This window comes from Alosa sapidissima, chromosome 12, assembly GCF_018492685.1.
Source record: "Alosa sapidissima isolate fAloSap1 chromosome 12, fAloSap1.pri, whole genome shotgun sequence".
Lineage (NCBI taxonomy): Eukaryota > Metazoa > Chordata > Actinopteri > Clupeiformes > Clupeidae > Alosa > Alosa sapidissima.
The window spans coordinates 17,335,531-17,342,354 of NC_055968.1; positions in this window are offsets into that span (position 1 = coordinate 17,335,531).

The window sequence follows — 6,824 nt, forward strand, 5'->3', positions numbered from 1 at the left end:
GATAGCTTGGTCTAACACACTGCAATCTACCCAGCTGCCTTTCCCTCAGGCTGTGGACAACACTGCATCCTAGTGGTCACTCATGGTTTCTATACCCCAGACAAGCTGCATGAACAGTCATTACCGCATTACAGAAACTGGTTAAGGAACCAGGGAACAGTGGGCATAGTTTCAGTACTTCATACCGTCAGCGATTGTTGCAACATTATAGGGGAATGCTGAAACTGACCCATACTATTACCTCCAGCCTAACTATAGCCCTGACCCTAATCCTAACTCTAATCCTGTCTTTATTCAAGTCACATACACTCTTCATTTATATGAAGCATTCTCCAGTTGTAGTGTCCATATCTTACACCCCTTAATTTCCTCAGTCCTTGCACTAACATACTGTAGCTCTATTTGATAACATTCTGGGATTGTATCTATAGTCTATCTCAACCTCTCAATCTCAAGTATTACAGCAACAGAAAGAATTGTGATGAAGATTTTTTGCTTTGACTGTTTCAGCATTAAGTTGCCATATTGTGATATTTGCAGCGAAATAAGCCTAAATAAGATATCTGTACTGATTCTCGGTTCACATTCTTTTCATTTCAATTAAACACATCAGGGCAGGGCATATGAAAGACATTGTCTCTTTTCTGCCTGTGATGTAGATGTGCTGTAAGATCTTCGCTGAGATACAGTGAATGATCCTACAGTTGTGCAACCACACACACACACACACACATGCACATACACAAATACAAAGATTGTACTTTGAGTATAAAGTATAGCCTCATTTGGTTCGCTACACTAAAAAACGTTTAACGCGATAAACAAGAATATCAAAAACACTCAAATTTAACAATTCAATTGCATCCCACAATGATCTGCTCATTTACATATCAGCTTACAACATAGTTTGCCCTAGCCTAGAAATCTAGACGCGCCCTTAGCGGCAGCAAATTACATTTGCTGCCAGGGCTAGTCTAGCAACTCTCCGTTGGCTTGTGAGCTCCAGAAATCGAAACTTAATCAGGCCAATGAAATCGTGTATAGAGTCGTTAGGTGGGCTTAACATAATGATTGATGGCAGAGTTGCAACGGTTTGGCTTGAATTCCCTGCTACTTGAAAACAAATAAGATGGATGTTGCTGCTGGCGAACAGTGTGACACGAGTTAAGCTTTTATTAAGTTGGCAAACGTTTGAACTAGCCAACTAGCTCCGCTGGTGGGAAACGCATGGGACTAGCACTGCCGCTGTCCTATTGCGTGCAGAGGGAATTTGAAAGACAACTGATTATCCCGCCCCTCGGACTGAGCACTGCAAATGGTGAGTGCCCAGACCCTACATTTTAATGTGGGTCTGGCTCGTCAGGCTAAGTTTGCCCTGGATCTTTTCACAAAATATATAAATAGATAAATAAGTAAATAAATAACACAGCACAATACTACATGAAATAATAATAATAATAATAATAATAATACCTTTTATTTGTTATATAGCACCTTTCAAAGCACCTAAGTAAACACAGTGAAAAATAATAATAATCAGCACACAAATTAAAAATAAAAAACATTGTATGAGGATGGAGCTTTCTGACCGGTGGTCCTAAATATGTTCTGTCTGCTAAACAGTGAGCAAACCATGCATGAGCTGTGCCACAGATTCCAATGCTTGTAGTTGGTGTGAAATTTTGATTTTGTCGAAAGCAGCACTGAGGTCTAGAAGGATGAGGATGGACAGTAGACCAGTGTCAGCTGCACAGAGGAGATCATTTGTGATCTTAACCAGGGCTGTTTCAGTACTGTGTTGGGGGTGGAAACCAGATTGAAATTGCTCAGAGAGATTATTTTACTGTATGTCAGTGTTTGCACAATACAGTTTTGCACAATATCTCCCAAGTGACTTGACGGATCTTCATAAAACTTAACACAATTATTCACTATAGTACATGGGTCAGATGCTACTTTGACGGCAGTGACAGAGTTTGTTGTGGTGTGTGGGGTTGCATTGAAAACAATGTCATTTAATGTAATAAAAAAAAAGGATTGAATGATCTAACTCCACAATTCAGTACCACACAGTTCACAGTCTTTTCACATGTTAGTACGGTGTCTTGAGTAATCCCGCTGGATTTTCTTGTAAAAATGGATTTTTTTTTGCATATTTTGCTAGTATAGAGTCTAAGGAACAAGATTTTTTTGTCTTCAAATTTTCACAATCCATTTTCACACTTAGATGACATCATCATTTATATAATGCATAATTAAGACTGGGACTACTATCACTTGGGGGTCAAATGTGAGAAAACACTGGTAAAGAGGGTATTTTGCCTAATTTTTGTGCTGATTCTGAATTCTGAATATCATATTTACTTAGCTGATTTTTTAGCTTTAAACCTAATTTGTGGCCTAAAACTGGCCTAGGCAACATAGAACGGGTAAATAGGGTAACAAATTTAACTCCTTGATATTCTTATGAAACTTTACTAGTTGATTATTTATAGACAATCTTTTTTTGCATTATATTATATTTTCTGAAAATATATGTTTATGGATGTAACAATATCTCATTAATTATGCACTAATTTGCATACATTTCAATTACAAAAAAGAGACATCTGAATATTGGATAGGGTTAGGGTTAGGGTTAGAGCTGCTAGACTACAAGATCATTTGTGTTTCTCGTTTTCACATTTTCACATTTCACATTTCTCGTTTTAAATGTCAGGGCCCTCGGAAGTCTGGAGTGTGGAGATACATTGAGCCTCGTAAATGGGTGTAAAACAGTGATTTATTTGCATGGCTAGCCCGATGCCGAAGCACCACTAGTGAAAAAGCTGTTGGTAGCATCGGCTAACTAGCGCCAGATTTTGGAGTGCAGGGGACAAGCCGAGATGGGCTATGAGACATACGTTCACACTCGGTATCATGTTTCAATACACTTTAGGTCAATATCACACCAGAATTCTCCTTTAAGCTTTTTTTAAATTGCCAAGTTTGATCAACTAGCTGGTGGGAAAATGCATGGGACTCATGAGATATAGCGCTACCTTGCATGCAGAGGAAATTTGAAAGACAACAGTTTATCCCGCCCCTCGGATTGAGCAGTGCCTATGATAAGTTTCCAGACCCTACATCCTGATGTGGGTCTGGCTCGTCAGGCTAATTAAATCCTGTGCTCCTTTTAATAATTTTATTCCCATATTTTATTTTATGATATTTTATGATAAAATCATTTACAGACTAAAAGAGACAGACTGCAGAAGCTAATCTCTTTTAGTAAGATGTTCTCAGTATATATACTGTACACAGCTCTGGAAAAAAAATAAGAGACCACTGCAAAATGATCAGTTTCTCTGTTACTATTTATACAGTAGGTATCTGTTTGAATAAAATTAACTGTTTTGTTTTATTCTATCAACTACTGACAACATTTCTCCCAAATTCCAAATAAAAATATTGTCATTTAAAGCATTTATTTGCAGAAAATGACAAATCGTCAAAATAACAAAAAAGATGCAGTGTTTTCAGACCATAAATAATGCAAAGAAACAAGTTCATATTCTTTTATAAACAATACAATGCTAATGTTTTAACTTAAGAAGAGTTCAGAAATCAATATTTGGTGGATTAACCCTGATTGTCAATCACGCGTCTTGGCATGCTCACCATCAATCATTCACATCCCTGTTGGGTGACTTTATACCACTCCTGGCGCAAAAATTCAAGCAGCTCAGCTTATGACCATCCATCTTCCTCTTGATTACATTCCAGAGGTTTTCAGGAGGTCCAGCACCTAACATCGTGGTGTACTGACAACAACCTGGCTCTCAACACCAAGAAGACCAAAGAGCTGTCACCAGCTTCAAGTTTTTGGGTGTCCATATCTTCCTCTCTTGGACCCCAACACCTCTACCCTGATCAAGAAGGTTCACCAGTGTCTCTTCTTCCTGAGGAGACTAAAGAAGGTCCACCTGCACCATCGAGAACATTCTCACCAACTGTGTCCCATTATGGTATGGCAACTGCTCTGCCTCCGACCGGAAAGCACAGCAGAGGATGGTGAAAACTGTCCAACGCATCACCGGTTACTCACTCCGTAAGGCTCGCAGCATCATCAAAGACTGTTCTCACCCCAACCACAGACTGTTCACCCCCTCCAGGAGGCATAACGGGTCTCCCCGCACCCGAACCAGTAGGTTCAGAGGAAGCTTCTTCCCTGCGGCTGTCACCCTACTGAACTTTAGCTCTTACTACTCTAACAATATTACTGCTACCACACTGCACGTATCTGTACATGTTGTTCATAGGCCTACTACGTAGCCTTATTTATAGTCTGCTCTTATAAGGTTACTGCTAATTCACTGCACATATTTATATTTCATTTATATTACTGTAAACCACCTTCTGTAAACCAACTGTATACTACTGTCTACACAGCACTATAGAGTATATCCTGTCCTGTCTATGCACCACCTGTCTATCACATATTGCACTTTTCTGCATTTTTGCACTTCTGGTTAGACACAAACTGCATTTCGTTGTCTTCGTACTTGTACTCTGCACAATGACAATAAAGTTGTCTAATCTAATAAGGTGTGGCTTGATCCAAAAATCGCTATCTTACACCCTCTAAAAATCATTACGCCACTGACCGAGGAAAAACCTGGCCTATAGTGAAAGGCGTACATATAAAGCACAGCTGAAGACACACTGTCACGAGATGTAAGCAGCCCTTAGCAACCAGTCCCAAACAACTCCACTGCATGTCAAGCATTATTGGGGTAAGTGTTGTTTTTTTTAGACTGTTTTCGATGGTAACCCCTTGTCTTTAAATAGTGAAAGTAAATAACTGTGTATAACTGTTTTGTTCTTGATTGGAGTGAGTCCACAGTGAAGTTAGTTTCACTTTACCTTTGAATTTAAATAATAGGAATGCAGATGCATGTAGGCTATGCTAGTCACAAACAGGTTTTAGTTAAGCAAGGCGGAATCCCTGTGTTCCTTACATGGGCGTGCAGATTCCTTCAAATAGGATGCTATGCCCAAAACACACCCATGACTAAGAAACAGAAGAACAAACCTTTTGAACAATGCGCCCGGCATTTGATCACAAAATCACGCCGAATGTGGACTGGACACGCTCTAAATGTTTTTAAGCTTTGCGCCTCTGGCCATCCGGTTCTGATCGCCAGAATAGGGCCCGCAGTCATAGAGTACTGGCAAGAGAATTACAAGAACAATGGGATGAATAAGTTCCACTTTCCCTTGCATCTATACTGTACTACACGTCCACTTACTGCATCTACATGTAGAAATGTCCACAAAGATGTGTGTGGTGATTATAAGACATGGGATCATGTGATCTTAATTACTTTATTTTTCCCCTTCTCTGTCAGTAGGCCTACTTAGTATGGCAGGAAGTCATATGATGGCACAAAATATGAACAAAGAAGTTGTAAGAAGGATGAAGAGAGGGAGGGAGGGAGAGAGAGAGAATGATATGAAAGGGAATAAGGGAAAACAAGCTGAGTGGATTTGAGAGATGGGGGAGAATAGGCTACAGAGAAGACAATGGAAACATTACAGGTGACAAAGAACAAAATGAACTAGAATGCTATGGTCAAATGAACTAGAATGCTATGGTCAAATGAACTAGAATGCTATGGTCAAATAAGGCTATGGTCAAATGAACTAGAAGGCTATGGTCAAAGAGTAAAATGGGACAAAGAGCAGGGGTATAACAACTGAGAATGAAATGGAGATGGTTTATTTAAAATGTTCCTATTAAAGAAACATAGTAAAGGAACATGCAACCTATTCCTTACACAAAATAACTGCAGTTCTGGGACTACAGTAGATGCATCCATACTGCAGTTTTTCTGAGGCACAGTACAATACAATGCAGTTTCATGTACAAAATATGTTATTTTTGAAGTAAAGTGCAGTAGTCGTTGCAATTTTTTGAACGGCAAGGAATTCCTCAAAATTGCAGTTTGGACACTTGCATTTTTGTATTAGATAACCTACAATCACATTCATCAACAACATACTATCATCATTGTTTCTTACTGAATATTAATCAACATATGTACTGATAGTTGTGTTACTTACCAAGTTACTTGTTTTACTTAGGCAAGTTACCATCACAACATGGGCCAGGTGTAGTGATTATACCTGAAGTGCAATAATCAAACAAGTTTCCAGTTAGAGTTTCTGCCTTTCCTCTTGTGCATCTTGAGAAGCATTTAAAATAATTTCTTTCTGGGTTCTCCTGTCATGTTCTCTGGTCAAATGCTGTACTTGGTATCACCACACAGGCAGTTGTTGGCTAGCCAAGATCTCAGTGACTTGCAGAGGAACTGTAGAGCAAGACATTTCAACAAAACAATGCCTGAAAAAAGGTATCCCTTTCTGACAAATCCATTAATAGCATTTGCTTGGATGTCCATGTAATGAATATTTCATTATTTTTCCTCCCCTTATTTTCAAAAAGGTTTGATCCATAATTGTAAGTGGCAGTTGATGAAAATATTAAATGTTTTATTTCAGGAGAACAGGAATTGACTGAGGAAACTCCTCTAAGACTTTTTCAGAAAATCTTTGAGAGGAAAGCTGACAAACACGCATATCAGCATGATAAATTGCCCCTATTTCACTTGCACTATTTCACACAGCTGAAAGTGTGGATGTATCATTACACAGAACCGATGGAGGATCAGTGCTCTGTTTCCCACAGGATGGAGAAGATTAGTCTTTGGTTTAGGCGTGTCCCTGATCTCAGATCTGTGATGTGCCAGGCCAGTGATCACTGTGGGGGACTCTGGGTGCCA